Source organism: Chiloscyllium punctatum, chromosome 1, assembly GCF_047496795.1.
Source record: "Chiloscyllium punctatum isolate Juve2018m chromosome 1, sChiPun1.3, whole genome shotgun sequence".
Lineage (NCBI taxonomy): Eukaryota > Metazoa > Chordata > Chondrichthyes > Orectolobiformes > Hemiscylliidae > Chiloscyllium > Chiloscyllium punctatum.
Window position 1 is genome coordinate 60475548 of NC_092739.1, and position 22813 is coordinate 60498360.

Here is a 22813-nt window from a genome sequence, read left to right on the forward strand (position 1 = left end):
TTGATCTGTGGCAGGTATTGAGGGAGGCAACATGAGGGAAAAATATATTTGACCTCATCCTAAACAAACCATATTCAACAGAGTGTGACATCAAGGAGCCCTCGCAAAACTGCACTCATCAGGTATCAGGGACAAGCACTCCATTAGTTAAATCATATCTGACACATAGGAAGATGGCTGCAGATGTTGAAGGTTACTCATGTCAGCTCCAGAACATCTCTGCAGGAGTTCCTCAGGATGGTGTCCTTGATCCAACCATCTTCCAGTACTTCATCAATGGCCTTCCCTCAAGCATAAGATCAGAAGTGAGGACATTTGATTGCACCACGTTCAACATTTGTAACTTCTCAGATACTGAAACAGTCCATGTTCAAATGCAACAAATTCTGGCCATTATCCAGGCTTGTGGTGACAAGTGGCAAGTAACATTTATGACACTCAAATGCCAGGCTATGACCATCTCCAATAAGAGAAAAATCTTACCACCATTCCTTGACTTTCAATTCTGTTGCCATCACTGAATTGCTCACTATCAACATCCTTGGGGTTACCATTAATCAGAAACTCAACTGGATTTGCCACAAACACAGTGGCTACAGGTGCAGGTCAGAAGCTAAGAAAACTGCAGCAAGTAACTCACCTGTTCACTCCCCAAAGCCAGTGCACCATCTACATGGCACAAATCAGGATTATGATGGAATACTCTCTGTGTGCCTGACACCACCAAATGCAAAGCAGCTTGTTTGATTGTCACCACATTCACAAATATCCACTCCCTCCACCTCTAACACTCAGTAGCAGAACAATGCACTATCTCCAATGTGAACTGCAGAACTTTGCCACAGATCCAAACGCATGACAACTTCCATCTAGAAGGACAAGACCAGCAGATACATGGGAACGCCACCACCTGCATGATCCCTGCAAAACCATCCCCTACCCCCCACTCAAAGCCACTTACCATCTTGATTTGGAAATATGTCACCATTCCTTCATGGTTACTGGGTAAAAATCCTTCATTTTCCCCCCTAATAGCATTGTCAGTCAGTCCACAACACATGCATTGCAGCAGCTGAAGAAGACAGTTCACTACCGCCTTCAAGAATAATTGGGAATGGCAATATAAATGCTGGCCATAAATGAACATATTTTTAAAAACCTCCCTTTTGAGAGTGTCCTTTTTGAGAGTTAGAAGGATGGCCATTGTTGGGTGCAATATAGTTGTCTTGGTCTATATTCCTGACCGTCTGAGATCCAAAGGTTTCTTCTGAACTGAAAGATTTGTATCCATCATATTCCTTTTGTGGTGGGCATCAATCCTGTCAAAACCCTATTTAGTTTCAGATTAATTCACTGAAAGCTATGCAGTATTACCCAAATTGTTTGGAATTGTTTTATCTATTCCACGCTGAAATTTCGATGAATTTCAATAAATGGACCTCTCCAAAAAATAGTGGCAGGAGGCAGAGGATGATACTGCCTGTTTTTGTGAAGGAAGCCTGTGTCCAATGGAGTGCTGCAGGTTTTGCTGCTGGATCCCTTGCTGTTTGTTGTTTGTTAATGATCTCGATGTGAATATCGGAGCAGGGTCACAGATGACACAAAAGTAGCGAGGAAGGAAGCCTTAGACTATAGGATGATATAGATAGGCTGGCCAAATAGGTAAACTGTGGCAAATGGAATTTGAAAAGTGTGAGACAAAGGGCTAACAGAGCAAGGGAATACACAATAAATGGTCAGACCCTAGGAAATACAGAGCAGCAGAGGGATCTTGATGTGCATATCCACAGATCCTTGAATCAAAATGGATAAGTGTATAAGATGGTTAAGAAGACATATTGTATACTTACCTTTCCTAGTCAAGGCATTACGTACAAGAGAAAGTAGGTTATGCTGGAGCTGCCTATAACATTAGTTAGATCACAGCTGGAATACTGTGTGCAATTCTTGTAATTGATGAAAAGAACATTCACCAGGAATACTATCCAGGCTGGATGGTTCCAAATATGAGAAGTGTATAGATATGTTGAGATGGTTTTTCTTAGAGCAGAGAGGGCTGTAGAGAGCTTGATCAAGCTCTGAAACATTGAGGAGCCTTGACAGGGCAGATTCTGAAAGGGCGGCATGGTGGCACTGTGGTTATCGCTGCTGCCTCACAGCACCAGAGACCCGGGTTCAATTCCTGCCTCAGGCAACTGACTGTGTGGAGTTTGCACATTCTCCCCATGTCTGTTTGGGTTTCCTCCGGGTGCTCTGGTTTCCACCCACAGTTCAAAAATGTGCAGGTTAGGTGAATTAGCCATGCTAAATTGCCCGCAGTGTTAGGTGAAGGGGTAAATGTAGGGGAATGGGTCTGGGTGGGTTGTGCTTTGGCGGGTCGGTGTGGACTTGTGGGGCAAAGGGCCTGTTTCCATACTGTAAGTAATCTAATCTAATTATTTCCCTTGTGGGAGAGTCCACGATCAGAGAGTATAATCTCCAAATAAAGGGCTATGCATTTAAGAGTGAGTTTCTCCCCTGAGGGCAGTGAATCTGGAATTCTTTACCACAAAAACTGCCAGGGCTCAGTCATTAAGTATTTTCAAGGCTGAGACAGATTTTTAATCAATAAGAGACATTTTTAATCAAGTGTTTGGGGAAATGGTAGAAAAGTAGAGTTGAGAGTTATCAGATTAGCCATGATCAAATTGAATGGTGGAGTATACTTAATGGGTGTATGAACCTACTTTTGCTCCTATGTCTTATGGTATTATGTTCTATTCTCAATCCACTTGTTGAGCTGTGCAAAAGTAGACAAACATTTTATTTCAAATTATTGGATGGTTTCAATTTTCCCAGATGGCACGGCTTAGTGGTGAGCACTGTTGCCTCACAGTGCCAGGGACCTGAGCTTGATTCCACCCTGACTGTCAGTGTGGAGTTTGCATTTTCTTCCCATGTTGGCGTGGCTTTCCTCCTGGTGCTCTGGTTTCCTCTCACAGTCCAAAGATGTGCAGGTTATTAGATTAGATTCCCTATAGTGTGGAAACAAGCCCTTCGGCCCAACAAGTCCACACCAACCCTTCGAAGAGTAACCCACCCAGACTCACTCCCTCTGACTAACGTACCTAACACTATGGACAATTTAGCACAACCAACTCTCCTGCACATCTTTAGATTGTGCAAGGAAACCGGAGCACCTGGATGAAACCCACGTATGTACAGAGAGAATGTGCAAACTCTATACAGACAGTCGCCCGAGGCTGTAATTGAACCTAGGACCCTGGTGCTGTGAGGCAGCAGTGCTAACCACTGAGCCACCGTACCACCCCCAGGTAGCCATGAAATAGCCATGGGGAATGCAGAGTTTCAGGGATAGGACAAGGTTTAGGTTTGGGTGGACTGCTCTTTGGAGAGGCAGTGTGGACTTGATGGGCCAAATGGCCTGCTACCGCACGGTTGGGATTCTAAAAAAATTCTAAGCTGAAGCGTTAATGAAATAAAATTATTCTCCTTTTCAATTGTTACTGGAAGATTCCTTCTTCCATGTTGTTTGTGGAGGATTCTTCTTTGGAAGGTAGGATGGTCAAATATTCAACTTGAACTTGTCTTTTCCTCGGTCACCTCCATATCTAATGTGTGATTTAGATCTTACATAACAAATTGTTCACTATACTGTGTTGCAATCTCACTCAATTCAGTTGCAATTGTTTGAATTGTCTCAAGTGGGATATACTATTCAGTTGCTGCCTCTTTGCTTACATTTCTTCTCAAGTTTTGTTGGTGCTAAGAAAGTGAACTCTCTTCACTTTGATAGTGGTGGAAAGCATTTCAACCAAACTAATATAGTCACAACTTTCCAATTCCTTGAACCAAATTTCCTATTCTAACCTAATTAATCCAGGGGATTCTATATTTTGTTTACATTCCACTACAATCTTAAGAAGGCCTATGAAATCTTCTGGCTGCTTCTTAACTGACAGTTCCTTGATTTTTTTTTAACTGACTAATTGTTTAAAATCTTCAAGCTTTTGATATCAATTCAGGCCTTTCTATTCAGGAGTGAGAAATCTGATTGTCAGTAATTGTACTTTTTCTGGTGTTTGGTATCCCTTATGTTGGGCAATGACTTGTAGCACACTTTATTTAACATTAAGTTTAACGTGTGAGTAGTTCTTCAGTCTTTTGCTTTTCCAAGGTATGAAGTAATACATATGATTCATATATGTTTTACTGTCATTTAGTTTTGTAAAAATGTTAATGGACCAATTGTCGAATTCTTGAAGGAATGGATCTCCACAGAAGGCATTCAAAAGAGAAAAGATCTTCCAACGGAGATATTATATAATTATAGACATTCAAAAGAGATAAAAGATCTTCTTATGGAGATGTGATTTACCATTGGTTCAAAACCAATGTAAACTGTCCTCAGACCAAAGACCTACCAAGCTTTTGAGCCCAAAGATAAGTAGGTCTGGAAGATTGTGAAACATACAAGCCACCTGAGTTCATGGAGTCAGCATGGAGGAGAAATACTAGCAGTAACAAAAGTGCAGATATGTAGCTGGATATATAAATTATAACTGAGAGGAAAAGCTTGCGGCAAGGTTTCTATAAGCTAATGGTTCTGAAATAATTATGTTCAAACTGAAATTAGCTCCACCTAATCTGAAAATACTTCTGGCTCAAAAAGAAACAGTCTCACACAAGGTCCTGTAGTGATAGATATGTTATTTCTGGCTCCTGATTGCCTTTGTAATTGTACCTAACAAGTCACTTAAAATGTACTTATTGCTAATACAGTAAACTATGTCTTGTGAACAAAAAGTACCTCGTCTAATTAAAACCTAATCGAAACAGACTACAGACGGGAGGTGGAAGACCTGGAAAAATGGTGCACAGAGAACAACCTAGCTCTCAATGCTGGCAAAACCAAGGAACTCATTTTTGACTTTTGGCGGGATGTTATTCATGCTCACCTACACATTAACAGCACAGAGGTGGAATGAGTGGAGAGTGTCAACTGGGAGTGGTCATTAACGACAAGCTTTCTTAGACTCTTCATGTGAATGTACTGGTTACAAAGACCCAACAACATCTCTTCTTCCTCAAGCAGTTGAGAAAATTTGACATGACAGCGAATACCCTTGCCAACTTTTATAAGTGCGCCATCGAGAGCATTCTGTCTGGATTTATTACTACCTGGTATGGCAGCAGTACTATTCAAGATTGGAGACGGTTACAAAGAGTAGTGAACTCAATTCAGACAATCACAAAGGCCAACCTCCCATCTATAGAATCCATCTACCAGGCCCACTGTCAAGGAAAGGCCGCTAGCATTCTCAAAGCTCCATCCCACCCTGGCAATGTTTTTCTACAACCTCTACCATCGGGGAGAAGGTACAGAAGCCTGAATACGCACCAGCCAGTTCCAAAACAGTTTCTACAATACTGTTGTTAGGATACTGAATGGACTCTCAAACTCTTAGCTTTCACCTGTACCTGTGTCTTTTTGTTTTTGCTACTGGTTACCTACTATTTACTTATCTATGCTATTTAACTGTGATCTGCCTATATTGCTCGCAAAACAAAGCTTTTCACTGTGCCTCGGCACAAGTGACAATAAATTCAACTCAATTCAATTGATTTAGCCTCCACCACTGATAGCTGGATGGGCCCTTAGACACATCTTGGCAAAAAGGATTGATGGAGCACTCTACCTAAACCTACGAGGGGTTGATATTGCAACATACAACAACTCCAATGTTCCAATAACATGTAACTAGTTTTAAATTATATCAGTTAAGTCACAAGTCCTGGAATTCTCAGGGCAAAACAACCCTGAAGCCACTGAACAGTACTAAATTATAATATAGACTTGGATTCATATAGTCATGCCACATGGAAACAGACCCTTCAGTCCAACTACACCATGCTGACCATGTTCCCAAATAAGCTAGTCTCACTTGCCCAAGCTTGGCCCATATCCATCCAAACTTTCCCTAATCATGTACTTACCCAAACGTCTTAAGTTTTCTAACTGTACCTGCATCCACCACGTGCTCTGGCAGTTCATTCCACACACAAAGTACTCTGTGTAAAAATGTTGCCCCTCATGTCCTTTTTAAAGCTTTCTCCTCCCATTTTAAAATTATCCCCCATAGTCTTGAAGTCCCAAACCCTAGGGAAAAGACCCTCACTATTTACCTTACCTATGTCCCTCATGATTTTATAAACCTCTAAGGTCAGCCAGCAATCTCCTACACTGCTTTGAAAAAGGTCCCAGCCTACTTTTATAACTCAACCCTCTATTCTCGGCAACATCCTCGCTAATCTTTTCTGAGCCTCTCCAATTTAATAATATCCTTCCTATAGCAAGGTGACCAGAACTGTACACAGCACTCTAGTAAAGTCCTCACCACCAACATCCTGTACAATCTCAACATGACATCCCACTTCCTGTACTCAAACATCAGAGCAGTGAAAGCAAGTGTGCTAAACATCCACCCAGTTTAATGGCTCTGAAATAATTATATTCAAACAATTTTGAATTTCAAAGAATTATGTACCTGAACCCCTAGGTCTCTCTGTTCTACAACATTACTCAGCGCTCTACCATGAATTGTATAAGTCCTTACTTACTTCATCCTTTACTGTGATCCATGTGGCTATTTGAACAGGTCCTCCTTCTTGCGAGCTGTTTTTTGATGTAACCAAATGTCTAGGCTCTACTTTCAAAGTCGTGACTAGGTCAACTTCAGCAGCATTTGAATTATTGAAGAGAAAACACTTATTTTCCATCATACTGTTCACCTTTAGCCACATATGTGCATACTTTTAGTCTCTTCAAAGTAAGAACTCAAATGGTTTATGTCACCTTGACATAGTCTCAGCTGTATCTAGTGCAGCTATAAAGTTAAGATTGAAAGTAAAGCCTCTAAAGTATGGTATTTAAGGTCTCGGAAAGAATTTTATAACAGGATTAGAAAACTGATTTACTTTAATCTTGCTTTGCATCAATATATTCTTAGACTAAAAATGAAATGGAAAGCTAAAAATCTATCAAAACACTTTAATTATCCAACAGCATTAATTAAACCAAATATTTTATATTATCACAGAACACTATGCTTTTTCTGTTGATTTGTGTCAAGGTCCACTGGACAGAGACCAAAAGATTGTTAAGCTGCACTTAGCATCTGTGTTTTCAATACAGAAAGATCCAGAAATCCATCCTTAATTAATGCAATCATCTTCTGTTCTCCGCTCGTGACCTTTACTTCTTGTGTGCTTCAGTGTGTGAATGCTATTTTATAATGTCTGTGTCTTGCTTACATGTTACAATGCTATTCCTCTTGAAGTAACTTGCAATTTATTGCGTTACTCTTATTATTACTCATCCTCTGTGGTTTGAAAATTTATAAAATTAAAAAGCGAAGACTTTTATAATGGCCTTTAACATAGAACGGTGCAGCACAGGAACTGGCCCTTCAGCCCACTATGAACCAACCATGATGCCACGCTGAACCAATTCCACCTATCTGTGCATGGTCCATATCATTCCATTTCCTGCCTATTTATGTATCTGTCTCACTGACTCTCCAAACGCTGCTATCACATCTGCTTCTATCACCTTCCCCGGCAGTAATAGCTCCCTACACCCTCTGTGTAAAGGTCTTGCCTCACTCATATGCTTTAACTTTCCCCTCTCACCTTAAACCTCTGCCCTCCACCCTCCATTATTTCCAACCTGGGCAAAAGTCTCTGATTATCCACCCTACCCAGGCGTCTCACATTTGATATAGTTCTACCAGGTTACCCCTCAGTCTGCAAAGCTCTCGTGAAAAATATCCAAGTTTGTCCAAACCTCCTGACAGGTAATAAACTCCAATGCAGGCCATATCATAGTAAACCTCTTTTTCTCCCCATCCAAATTTAAGTAATGGATGTTAGGGTTGACAATCCAACGGGTATTAACAGGTAATATTAAGTTTACCATGATATTATGTGACTGTTAGGTTGTCTTTTAATGCTTGCAAATTAGTGAAAGGATATTTGGAGATGAGCATGTATCATCTTTTCAGATAACTACAGAAGTAGAATTATATGCCTTTTATTGAGAAGTTACACTGGAAAAAATATTGTCAATATTTTTCACATTTCTTTATTACATTTTTAATTAAATTTTACTTTAATTTTGCTTTGTTTTGGTTTACTTGAGCAAGGTTTACTTGATGAAGTAAACCAAAACAATACAAAAATATTTTCTTACAGCCTGGTAAGAATACACCAAAAAGGACTCCTTTCAGCACATTAAATTACCAAGTGTTTAAACTTATAAACATTGTTCCATTGCGTAGCTTTGTAATGCCAGTGCTTACTGGAACAGTGCACTAATACATAGATTGTTTTGATGTTAAAGCGAAGTGGATTTAACAGTTGAAGATTTCAAGGAATTTTCAAAATAGGAAGTGAACACAAGACAATTTTTTTGACATTTTAGACTTGGAGATAAGCACTGTGGATTGAGGAAGCAAGGTGTGATAGTAATATGTGTATATACAAAACAGAGTTTGATTCATTTGCCACAATCAGTTAATGAATGGAAAATTCTGAGAATTCTAATATGAGCATGTATTCAAACATTCAGTATTACTCTGTGAAACTGTCCTGTTAATTATTTATGTCTGGTGTAAAACAGAACATTCTGCCTCATACAGTTTAATTTCATATGTGAACTATCTCTGCCATGTGGGCTTTGCTGACAGCAAGTTATTTGTGCCTATGAAACAATTATGTTAGCACCCATAATGTAAGAATTATCTATGATTAATGTGATGCTGAAAAATTGAACTTACAGCTTAAATATGTACAAAAATAAATCACAGAATTGTGTGGTGCAGAAGGAGGTCAATCAGCCTAGCATGTCTGCACTCACTATAAGGCTATAAAACCAAAGAATGTAGGAGCAGAATAGACCATTTGGCCCAATGAATCTTCCTCACCACTTAGTGAAATCATAGCTGACCTGACAACCCTCAACTCCACTTTTGTGTCTTATCCCCATAACCCTTGATTACCTCCATGATTATAAATCTGTTTAACTCAGCACTGAATATACTTTACAACCCAGTCTTGACAGCCCTCTGGGAAAGATTGTCTACCCTTTGAGAGAAAATTATTCTTCCTTTCTCCTATTTTAAATAGAGTTGATTGGATTCATTATTGTCACATGTACCTAGACACAGTTAAAAGTATTGTTCAGTGTGCTAACCAGACAAATCATACCGTATAAGTACATCAGGGTAATGGAACAGAGTGCAGAATATGGTGTTATAGCTACAAAGAGATGACCCCTTATTCTGAGATTTTGCCCTCTGATCCTAGACTCTCTCCTGAGGGCAAACAAACTTTAATCAACTATGCTGTCAAGCTTCAAATAATATTATGTGTTCCAATAGGCATCCTCTCATTCTTCTAAAGTTCCATGAGCACAAACCCAAGCTACTCAACCTCATCTCATACAAAAATCCCTCCAAACCCAGAATCAATCTCATGAAACTTCTCCAGTTATTTATTATTCCTTAGATATGGAGACCAAAACTGTTCACAGCATAACTTCTACAAGACTTCCCTATTTTTAGACTCAATTACCTTTGAAATGAAGACCAACAATCTATTTGCCTTCCAACTGAACTTGCATGCCAACTCTTTGTGATTCATGCACAAGGACCCCCAATCCCTCCATACTGCAGTCTTCTACAATATATTACCATTTAAACAAATATGCAGCTCCTCTATTCTTCCTGCCAAAGAGCAGAGCATTACATTTTCCTCCATTGTATTTGATCTGCCGAGTTGTTGTCCATTCACTTAATCTGTCTTTATTCTTTGTGGACTCTTTGTGTTTCCTCAGTACGTGCCTTCCAACCTATTCTTGCCTTCAGGTACATGGCGATAGTACAGTCACTTCTGTCATCCAATTCAATTATATAAATAATTGTTGTTGCTCCACTGATCCCCTGGCACTTCACTAATCAAAGGTTTCCATCCAGAAAATGCTTACTTTATCCCAATTGTCTACCTTCTATTAGTTAACCATTCCTCAAGTCATACTAAAGCCTCCCAACATCCTGAACTCTTAGCTTATTATATAGCTTTATATGCAGTACCTTTGTTAATACCTTTTAGAAATTGAAATCTATTACATCCATTTGTTCATATTTATCTATCTTCCTTATTACTTTATGATCAAAGAACTGTAATAAATTTGACAAGCATGATTTCTCCTTCGTGAAGCCATATTGATTCTATTTTATTATGTATTTCTAACACCTCTACAATATAAGAGACTCTATTGTCTGATTTTTAATGCCTACTTGAGACATGGGTAAGTGCACTTGAGCCATACAGCCTCTCACTCCCAATGTGGGAATGTGTGAGGTTTTGCACTTTAGCAGAAAGAATAGAGGCATAGATTACTTTGTGAATGGAGAAATATTTCAGCATCTGAAGCACAAAGTGACTTGGGATTCTTAGTTCAAAGTTCTCTTAAGGTCAACATGCAGTTTCAATTGGTAGTTAGGAAAGCAAGTGGAATGTTAGCATTCATTTCAAATAGGGCGAGAAGACAAGAGCAGAGATGTACTCCTGAGGTTATGTAAGGCTCTGGTATGACTGCTTTTGCAATATTTTCAGCAGTTTTGGAATCTGTGTCTAAGTATGTGCTGGCTTTGGAGGAATCCTACAAGAATGATCCTGGGAATGAAGAGCCTGTCATATGAGAAGCAGTTGAGGACTTTGGGTCTGTACTTAGTAGAGGGTAGAAAGATGAGGGAGATCTGATTGAAACTTACAGAAAACTGCAAGGCCTGGATAGAGTGAATGTGGATTAGACATTTCTATTTGTCGGAGGGACTAGGACCCAAGCGTACAGCTTCAAAATAATGGGCCTACCTTTTAGAACTGAGGGAAGGAGGAATTTCTTCAGCTAGACAGTGGTGTATTTGTGGAACTCATTGCCACAGAGGGCTGTGGAGGCTAACTCATTGAATGTATTTAAGACCTGGATAGGTAGGTTCTTTATTAATAAAGGGATTGGTCAGGGTAATGGGGTGAAGCCATAAGAATGGGGTTGAAAAACATATCAGCCCTGACTCAATGGACTGAATTAATTAATTCTGCTCCGATATTTTATGGTCATAAGAAGATTCAAGGCCCTCACACTTGGTATCTATAAATTAACTCAATCAAAGTAAATCTGGTGGAGTCATTGGGTGAGTGAACAGGTAAAATCCAAGTCGTGGGAACACTTGATCTAATCGTTGATTTTTACTGCATGATGCTCGCATTAATACCTGCTACAATTTTTTTAATTTACTCATGGGACATGGAAATTACTGTCTGGCCAGCATTTATTGCCTGTCCCGAGTTGCCCTGAAGAAAGTGCTGGTGAGCTACCTCCTTGAACTGCTGCAGTCCATGTGCTGTAAATCATCTCTTAGAGAGGGAATTCTCTATGAAGGACAATGAAGGAACATTTCCAAGTCAGGATAGTGAGTGGCTTTGCCTCACTGCTTTGTGGTCACAGGCTTAATCCCAAGATTACAATCCCAGAGGTCCTGTTTTTTGCCTAAATTGCCCTATCCCTGCAGGACCTCATCTCTCATCCTGCCTACGTTAGAACATAGAACATAGAAGATTACAGCACAGTACAGACCATTTAGCCCTCAATGTTGCGCTGATCTGTGGAACCAATCTGAAGTCCATCTAACCTATACTATTCCATTCTCATCCATATGTCAATCCAATGACCATTTAAATGCCCTTAAAGTTGGCAAGTCTACTACTGTTGCAGGCAATGCGTTCCACGCTCCTATACTCTGAGTAAAGAAACTACCTCTGACATCTGTCTGATATCTATCACCCCTCAATTTAAAGCTATGTCCCCTCGTGCTAGCCATAGCCATCTGAGGAGAAAGGCTCTCACTGTCCAACCTATCTAACCCTCTGATTATCTTATGTCTCAATTAAGTCACTTCTCAACCTTCTTCTCCATAACAAAAACAGCCTCAAGTTCCTCAGTCTTTCATCGTAAGACCTTCCCTCCATACCAGGCAACATTCTAGTGAATCTCCTCTGAACCCTTTTCAAACCTTCAATATTCCTCCTATAATGCAGTGACCAGAACTGTACACAATACTCCAAATGAGACCGCACCAGAGTTTTGTACAGCTGCGGTGTGTTCTCATGGTTTCGAAACTCAATCCCTCTACCAATAAAAGCTGCATGGCTCCTTAACAACCCTATCAACCTGGGTGGCAACTTTCAATGATCTATGCACCTGGACACCAAGATCTCTCTGTTCACCCACAGTACCAAGAATCGTGCCATTAGCCCAGTACTCTGCATTCCTGTTACTCCCTCCAAAGTGTATCATTTCACACTTTTCTGCATTAAACTGAATTTGCCACCTCTCAGCCCAGCTCTGTAGCTTATCTATGTCCATTTGTAATCGACAACATCCTTCATTACTGTCCAATATTCTACCGACCTTAGTGTCATTTGCAAATTTACTAACCCATCCTTCTGTGGCTTCATCCAGGTCATTTATAAAAATGACAAACAACAGTGCACCCAAAACAGAGCCTTGCAGTTCCTCACTAGTAACTGAACTCCAGAATGAATATTTCCCATCAACCAACACCCTCTGCCTTCTTTCAGCCAAACAACTTCTGATCCAAACATTGTTAGTACCAAAATAAACCACGACTTCTGGCTGCTTACCTTCCCCTTTCAAAATGTCCTGTACACTCTAAGAGACATCCTCCGCCCTGGCACCAGGGAGGTAACATGCCATCCTGTGATCACGCTTGTGGTTACAGAAATGCCTATCTGTGCCTCTGACTGTGGAGTCCCCTATCACTACTGCTCATCAACACTTCAATCCCCCCGCTGGATATTTCATTGGAAAACTGCACTCAATTGCTCAGATATTAATAACCTGTCAAACACTGTTACTATGCTGAGTACTCCAGAACACACAAACACAATTGATCTTGGTTAAAAATCCAATCAAAGGTTTGTCATGGGCAAAACTGGCCTTGGACACACCCATGGAGCAGAGATGTTTAACATCCTCCCACACTGCTTCAATAAAACTAACTTGTAGATAATGCACACAGCAAATTCCAGTAACTTTACTTTAAAGAAAGCTACATCTTCTTCCATAAATCCTTTGGTTTAAAGAGATATGCTTTCATATTTTGAAATCCACAGTGCAATAAATAAAAAATTGCCTCCTGGCAAAAAAGGTCCACAGCTGACGCTATTTTCATAGACCTGCACCTCATCCCTGGAACATCTGAATAACAAGGATATCTGTGTTAGTCTCCTGCTCATCGACTACAGCTCTGCCTTCAAAACCATCATCTATTCCAGACTCTTCTGAACTCCAAGACCAAGATCATGGCTCTGCCCTCTGCAACTGGATCCTCAGCCTCCGGACCCACCGACCATGATCAGTGAAGATAGACCTGAAAATGTGTTGCTGGAAAAGCGCAACAGGTCAGGCAGCATCCAAAGAGCAGGAGAATCGATGTTTCGGGCATGAGCCCTTCTTCAGGAATGAGGAAAGTATGCCAAGCAGGCTAAGATAAAAGGTAGGGAGGAGGGACTTGGGGGAGGGGCGTTGGAAATGCGATAGGTGGAAGGAGGTTAAAGTGAGGGTGATAAGGTGAGGGTGATAGGCTGGAGTGGGGGTGGGGGCGGAGAGGTCAGGAAGAAGATTGCAGGTTAGGAAGGTGTTGCTGAGTTCGAGGGTTAGGACTGAGACGGGTGGGGGAAGGGAAATGAGGAAACTGGAGATATCTGAGTTCATCCCTTATGGTTGGAGGGTTCCTAGGCGGAAGATGAGGTGCTCTTCCTCCAGTCGTCGTGTTGCTATGGTCTGTCGATGGAGGAGTCCAAGGATTTGCATGTCCTTGGTGGAGTGGGAGGGGGAGTTGAAGTGTTGAGCCACAGGTTGGTTGGGTTGGTTGGTCGGAGTGTCCCAGAGGTGTTCTCTGAAACGTTCCGTAAGTAGACGGCCTGTCTCCCCAATATAGAGGAGGCCACATCAGGTGCAGCGGATGCAGTAAATGATGTGTGTGGAGGTGCAGGTGAATTTGTGGTGGATGTGCAAGGATCCCTTGGGACCTTGGAGGGAGGTAAGCGGGGAGGTGTGGGCGCAAGTTTTGCATTTCTTGCGGTTGCAGGGGAAGATGCCGGCAGTGGAAGTTGGATTGGTGGGGGGGTGTGGACCTGATGAGGGAGTCACGGAGGGAGTGGTCTTTTCAGTAGGCTGATAGGGGAGGGGAGGGAAATATATCCCTGGTGGTGGGGTCCGTTTACAGGTGGCGGAAATGACGACGGATGATACGATGTATATGGAGGTTGGTGGGGTGGTAGGTGAGGACCAATGGGGTCCTGTCCTGGTGGTGATTGGAGGGGCGGGCTCAAGGGCGGAGGAGTGGGAAGTGGAGGAGATGTGGTGGAGAGCATCGTCGACTACGTCTGGGGGGAATTTGCGGTCTTTGAAGAAAGAGGCCATCTGGGTTGTTCGGTATTGGAACTGGTCCTCCTGGGAGCAGATGTGGAGGAGACGAAGGAATTGGGAATATGGGATGGCATTTTTACAGGGGGAAGAGTAGGAGGAGGTGTAGTCTAGGTAGCTGTGGGAGTCGGTCGGTTTATAGTAAATGTCCGTGTTGATTTGGTCACCCGAGATAGAAATGGAGAGGTCTAGGAAGGGGAGGGAGGAGTCTGAGACAGTCCAGGTAAATTTGAGGTCGGGGTGGAAAGTGTTGGTAAAGTGGATGAACTGTTCAACCTCCTTGTGGGAGCATGAGGCAGCGCCGATACAGTCATCGATGTAGCGGAGGAAAAGGTGGGGGTGGGGCCGGTGTAGCTGCAGAAGATGGACTGTTCCACATATCCTACAAAGAGGCAGGCATAGCTGGGGCCCATGTGAGTCCCCATAGCTACTCCTTTGGTTTGGAGGAAGTGGGAGGATTGGAAAGAGAAGTTGTTCAGAGTAAGGACCAGTTCAGTCAGTCGAAGGAGGGTGTCAGTGGAAGGGTACTGGTTGGTTCGGCGGGAAAGGAAGAAGCGGAGGGCTTTGAGTCCTTCGTGATGGGGGATGGAGCTGTACAGGGACTGGAAGTCCATGGTGAAGATAAGGCGTTGGGGACCGGGGAAGCAACAATCATGGAGGAAGTGGAGGGCGAGAGTGGTGTCCCGAGCGTAGGTGGGGAGTTTTTAGACTAAGGGGGACAGGACCGTGTCGAGGTATGCAGAGATGAATTTGGTGGGGCAGGAGCAGGCTGAGACAATGGGTCGGCCGGGGCAGTCAAGTTTGTGGATTTTGGGCTGGAAGTAGAAATGGGCAGTGCGGGATTGTGGGTCTATGAGGTTGGAGGCGGTGTATGGGGGGAGATCCCCTGAGGAGATGCAGTTATGGATGGTCTGGGAGATGATGGTTTGGTGGTGGGAGGTGGGGTCATGGTCAAGGGGGCATTAGGAGGAGGTGTCCGCGAGCTGGCATTTAGCCTCAGCAATGTAAAGATCGGTGCATCCCTTGGGAGGCACGGTGGTAGTTTGGCGCACCGATCTTTACACTGCTGAGGCTAAACGTCCACTCGCGGACACCTCCTCCTACCTGCGCCCACACCTCCCCCCTTACTTCCCTCCAAGGCCCCAAGGGATCCTTCCACATCTGCCACAAATTCACCTGCACCTCCACACACATCATTTACTGCATATGCTGCACCCAATGTGGCTTCCTCTATATTGGGGAGACAGGCCGTCTACTTGAAGAACGTTTCAGAGAACACCTCTGGGACACCCGGACCAACCAACCCAACCACCCCGTAGCTCAACTCTTCAACTCCCCCTCCCACTCCACCAAGGACATGCAGGTCCTTGGACTCCTCCATCGACAGACCATAGCAACATGACGGCTGGAGGAAGAGCGCCTCATCTTCTGCCTAGGAACCCTCCAACCACAAGGGATGAACTCAGATATCTCCCGTTTCCTCATTTCCCCTCCCCCCACCTGTCTCAGTCCCAACCCTCGAACTCAGCACCACCTTCCTAACCTGTAATCTTCTTCCTGACCTCTCCACCCCCACCCCCACTCCAGCCTATCACCCTCACCTTATCACCCTCACCTTAACCTCCTTCCACCTATCGCATTTCCAATGCCCCTCCCCCAAGGGCCTCCTCCCTAGCTTTTATTTTAGCCTGCTTGGCACACTTTCCTCATTCCTGAAGAAGGGCTCATGCCCGAAACATCGATTCTCCTGCACTTTGGATGCTGCCTGACCTGCTGCGCTTTTCCAGCAACACATTTTCAGCTCTGATCTCCAGCATCTACCCTCTTTGTTACCTACTCATTCGCCCAAGATACCTCACAAGTAATGGCTGTGCACTCCACTTGTATATCTTATGACACCTGCCTGTTCTTCATTCTATGAGGAAATGAGCCCACATATGACAGAAAGAGTGAATATTCAAAAAAATGCTTATATACATATAGAGTCACTGAAGCAGTTTGGTGGAGAGGATTCTGACTCTGATCACTCTGAGTAACTGACTATCTGGACCCAAACCCCTTGATTATTTCTGAAGCTGCCCCTGACTTGCTGTGATGTGATCCCCTGAGTAAAGATTATGTGCATTAATGGAGGGCTGCTGACAACCTTGACAAGTTTCTTCACTTTGTGTCTCAATTAAACAGCAAGCCAAAACAAATATAATGAGCCTCATAGCTCTGGTTAAGGGGGAGGAAAAGCAAAAGGCAAGACAATGCAAGGCAGGGATCCTATGAGTATCCAGGTAGGCTCAGAGTAAATGAGTGCAATGACAACAAGCATAGAGCCCAGAGATGCAGCGCGGTCCAGTACACAAGCTGGAAATGAGCACCCGAGCGCATCATACCCTTGTTGCAACATTACAATGAGAGTTGCTGGTGAAAACTGAGGTACAGCATTAATGTGCAGAACTGTCCTGTAAGTGCATTGGAGATGTGTTATGAGGGTTCTGAGAGGTGTGTGTGTGTGTGTGTGTGTGTGTGTGTTCAACTTGGAGATCCTTTGGAGCAATCTGTCAGCTGAATGGGTTAGGTACCCACTCTGATTTCTATATTGTGACTTCAGCATGTAGTTTGTTTGGCAAATTTGGTGAGATAGGATACTGAGGCACTATTTCCATTTCCAGGTCTTTTTTTCCATCTGTTATTGAAAGAAAAAAAAATCTATAGCTTATATAATCGAAAGCTACATCATAAAATAAGGAACATATGGGCTTTAGTGAGTGCACTAAGGGCATAAAAAAGATGTACCCAGTCATTTGGGAAAGAATGTCGATTAATTCTAATGCAATTTTGATGGAAGTGTGGAAGGAATGTGTTATATTTCATTTTACAAAATAAGGAACTAATAACCATGATGTATGTTTGTTAGAAGATATGGAACCAATAGTTTAAAAAAAAGAGCAGGAATTATTTCAGGAGAAAGGATTTGAGGAACTCAAGTTAGATATGTCACCCAATCCTGATGACATGTATCATAGTCCCTAATGAAGTAAGTCAAGTTGGACAGCATGAGCTGCCCAACCTTTTATAAACTGTAGAAAGGTATTCGGGAACCAGAGCCTGGAAAGTCATCTTTGTAATTTGAAAAAGGACATTGCATTTTCAGTAAGTCAAAAGGCATCTGTGGAGACAGAAAGAAAATTCATTTTTCAGTTCTTAATCCTCTTGAACATGAAGAGTCATCACAACCTGAAACATTAGTTATCTTTCTCTCTCCACAAATGCTGTCTGACTTGAATATTTCCAGCATATTCCAACCATATTTCAGATTTCCACCACCTGCAGCATTTTGCATTACTTAAGGGAGGATTTGAAGCAGAGCTGTAAGGAAAGAGAGCAAGTTATAGGATTAATTGTGGACTGCTTTAGCATAGAATGATAAAGCCATGATCGGATCAATACATTGGGTTTACTCTGCACTTGTAACATGCGTTCTAATCGAGGAACCTGCTGCATTTACTATCTCATTAGCCTTTTTCAGATTGCTGATTACTACTTACAAAATCATATGAGCAGTCCCACAACTTCCTGCTACATAATGCATGATGCTGGTACAACCTGCTGCTACTCATCCTTGTGCAGATAACATTAGGTGTCTGAAAAGAACTTTCTAACACTCAATTCACTCAGTCATTTAATTTACCATATTGGAGTATTACTATCCTGTTTTAAATTGGCCAAATAACCATGCTAAGTCAATAACTGATCTTAGTTTTGTTTTTGATAGTATAATAAGCAGACAACAATATTGGCAACTCTGAATTTCTACTGATTAAATTGCAACAAATTTGAGAGAAGCCACTTGAAAGATACAAATGATCTTGAAGACTCCATTTTTCAGTGAAAACAAAGGGAGTTCCCAAGAAAGTAAGATCAAACTGTTATTGACCTATTAAATTAAAACATTGCTAGATTGAATCAAGTTGTTATTCAGTTCAGAGAGTGATACCTGTCGAGTTCAACAGTTTATTTTAATTACTTGAGGCAAAATAATTGCTTTGGCATGCTTCTGGCTGTTAGCGATTGGAATTCGATAAATTCCTGCTGACTTATGGTTGGCTAAAGCTATTCAATGGCTGTAAAGGATCTGATCATCAGATTCTGTTAAATTTTCCTCAAAGATGCCCCAAGATTTAAAATGAGTTCTGCTATTTTATATGCTTTCTGGCTTTATGATGGAAGCTTGATTTACTTGGTTTAGGTCTCTGCATTTGTCTCTGCTCCTGGGAGTATCAATTCATCTGCAGAAAATTTCACGGGATGTGGCACTAACTCTTTACACACACTGAAGTGAGAGCTATGTTGATAGTCCTTTAAAGTGATTAAATTAAACCTCCACTTATACTTAATTCAGAGCTCAATTACTTTGGCATGCCTTTTGTTATCTAAAACACAGAATGGATTCTTCATTGTTGCTTTTGCTGTCCTTATGCATGAAATTGTAAACTCGTAAAGCACTTAGAAGTAGAGTTATATTGTCAGTAATTATAATTTAGTTAAACTTTTATCATATTATTTAATTTTGCATCTTTACACTTTTCTGTCTTTTTTGAACAAGGTTATCACCAGATCAATTTTAATAGATTGAAACTCTCCAATCTTTTGGTATAATTCCTGCATTTCGGTAAACATTCCACCAGCACTGCCAACAAAAGACCCTGGGTATCACACAGACAGGTAGACAATCAACAAGGAACAGCTACAGAGGATGGGTCAGCTGAGCCTGCAGGTCATTGTGATGGAAAGGTGACTGAAGATGGCAGAACACATCCTGATAGGGTGTACCTCTGAGAGACGGTACACCCTATCAGACGAGCAATAGAGTCGACATTATCAGGCAGAAGAAGATAGTGGGCCTCACCAAAGAAGACCTAGAGAAGTACAGTTAAGGATGGCATCCAAGACAGGAACATTATCCAGGCTGGACAAAAACGGATTGTCATGTACTGGGACCAGTGATTTTGCCCACTGCTACATGGAGTGCCGGTTTAGCTATGTTTATATGTGAGCCTTTTTCTGTTGTACGTCTGTCAAAAGCCTTTATTCCATCTCATGCAAAAGGTAACTTTTGTAAATGTCCTGCTTTTATGCAGTTAAAGGATTGGTGCAGGTTTGCTCCTGTGTATTTAGGTCCAGCAAGACTCCCTTCACTTAATATCAGAAAACTAGGTGCCTCAATATTTAATGCGAAGAAGCTTTAAATCTTCGCTATGTTCAAACGTTTACCTGTGTATTATGTCAATTTTAAAAGAACATGTTCTTCCTGAAATCTATACCAGCACATAACCATAAAACTAAAAGGCTGGCATTGATTCCTAGTGGGCATTCCTCTATTCTGATTCAGAATTAAGTAGGAAGAGCTAAACAAAGGTATCAAACCATGAGAGTATGACCAGTCAGTTATTCCACTCTTCCAATACCCAGACAGAGTAAATTCTGAAAAGGTTGTACCAAGAACTTTCAGTGGACCTGGGTATCAGGGATTGAATTTTCTTGCTGAATGTCTATGATTAAGAAATGGATAATGATGGCAGAATCTTCCATCATGGAATCTAAGCATGACGCCAAGTATGTTAGCAGTTGTCAGTTACGTTTGAGACTGGGATGGGCTTTCTCACATGATCATGTTTTTTTTAGATCATTATTTAGATTAGGGAGCTGTTTAGCGAGCATATTTTGATGTAAGCTTTCTTGTCACGTATACTCAAGTACAGGAGTACAGTGAAAAGTGTACAATGTTGCCACACACTGCACCGTCTTATGCACAAAGGAACCTGAGTAGAAAACTTAGGTACAAGTAGTAAAATAGAGAAATAAAGTTAAAAGTAAAGCATTACCATTGTTCTTAGTATAAAGAGAAAAGTAAAGAAATAAAGTTAAAAGTTAACATTACGGTCCTTCCTAGTACTAAGTGGATAAATTCAATAATAAATGTAAACGTTCAACATTCTTTCTTAAGAGCACTCCCTGTAAGGGCATGGCTTCCTCCCAACCTATGCAGCCTCTGCTTATAACACATCGAGTCATAGAGTCATAGAGATGTACAGCATGGAAACAGACCCTTCGGTCCAACCCGTCCATGCCGACCAGATATCCCAATCCAATCTAGTCCCACCTGCCAGCACCCAGCCCATATCCCTCCAAACCCTTCCTATTCATATACTCATCCAAATGCCTCTTAAATGTTGTAATTGTACCAGCCTCCACCATTTCCTCTGGCAGTTCATTCCATATATGCACCACCCTCTCCGTGAAAAAGTCGCCCCTTAGGTCTCTTTTATATCTTTCCCCTCTCACCCTAAACCTATGCCCTCTAGTTCTGGACTCCCCGACCTCAGGGAAAAGACTTTGTCTATTTATTCTATCCATGCCCCTCATAATTTTTTAAACCTCTATAAGGTCACCCCTCAGCCTCCGACACTCCAGGGAAAACAGCCCCAGCCTGTTCAGCCTCTCCCTATAGCTCAAATCCTCCTGTGCCACTGCATATCGCATAGAATGATGACCTGAAACCTCAACACCACATGGATGATTGTACTGAATACCTTACAAACACTTCATGCTGTCAATGTCTTAGCAGTTCCCAGCTAATGCATTTTCTAATCTCTTATCAAGGGAAGGCTCTAGAGATAACCCGGCTATGCATACTTATAAAATCTTTATGCACCTATTGGGAACACGGAGCTGAGAGAAGACCACAACTCTATCTGAACAGAAGGGGAGACACGAATGCATTTGGAAACCAGTGAGGAAGCCAGAGGCCTGCTGTTCTCAGATGTGTAGACATTTGTTTTAGCAGGACACTGTGTGTAGTCAGCAGCTAAATCTTTCTTCTGTCTGCTGCACTTACAAGTGACTGCCAGAAGAGGATGAAGCACAAGATGCAGAAACCTCCCCCCTTTAGCACTATCTCCTCTGGGGGGAGGTTCTCAGTTCTCAGTAGGTGCACCAGCCCGGCATTTACTGGGGCATTCACCTTTGTGGATCCAACATCTTGAGTGAGGTGATGTTTTCAATCTGGTGAGTAAATCACTCTGACATGTCAAATAAAAGCAAAATACTGTGGAAGTCTGATGGAAGTCAAAGTGCAGAAAATGCCATGGAAACTCAGCAGGTCTGGCAGCATCTATAGAGAGAGATACAGAGCTAGTATTTCAAGTCTGACATGTTCTGAAGAAAAGTCATTGGGTGCGAAATGAAAATTCTTCACAGTTGTCGCCAGACCTGTTGAGTTTCTCCAGCAATCTCTGTCTGTTTCACTCTGGCATGTGTCTGCAGCTAAGAAAGCAACACCCAAGATCTCCAAAACTTGGAGCATAGCCTGAGGTCAGGTTTTGGCACCTCCTCATTCAGGTGATGTTCGTCTGTACCTCAGCCTTATGTAGCACTGACAGGGACAGACAGGGGGAACATCAGGCAGCTATGCTGGAGACTATCAGTTGACTAGAATGAAAGATGGAGGAAGCCATCCAATTTATGTCTACAGTGATGGCTTTGGTCAGCAAGCACCCAAATGCCTCCATGGGAAGGCCAACAGCCATCTTAGAGACCTGAATGCAGCAGAATCCTCATTGACTGCAAAATATACGATCAAGTCTATAGTTCATCCTTCAGCAACCATGGCAAAGGATGAGGAGGGAAAGGCACCTTGACCTCATTCCAGGTGCCGCCTTCAGCTCGAGAAGGACAGAGAATTGTCAGCGGCACTGATAATAAGGACACACGTTAGCTAGTCACCATGGGAGCATCATCTCCGGACATTCCAGATGCGCCCTGCCTCTCCACCTCCCCGCTACCAGTAGGACAGGCCAAGGAGGCACTTGTACTGGAGTCACAGTCACCAGAACATAGCAATAAACAGGCTGCCTCAACTCAGCTCAGGATGTTAGGATGCACCTAGATGAAACAGCAGCAAAGATAAACCATTTTTAGGATATCTTTTAGCACAGACATTCAATAAATTTAAAATAATCTGGGTTTCACTTGAGCTGCTGTAATGTTTGCTATCATCTCTTTACACTTCCAGTGCTGATGTGGTTGTCTAAAGTGAAGAAGTGAAACAGCTTGGTCCCAGAAGGCGATCTTGGTCTCCCACCAGCACACCGTTATCTAGCAGCACACCATTTACTAGCTTATTTCATCAGCAATGGGAGTGCCTAATGTTGTTCCTATGATTCAGTCAAACATGGGTCTGGCATAATG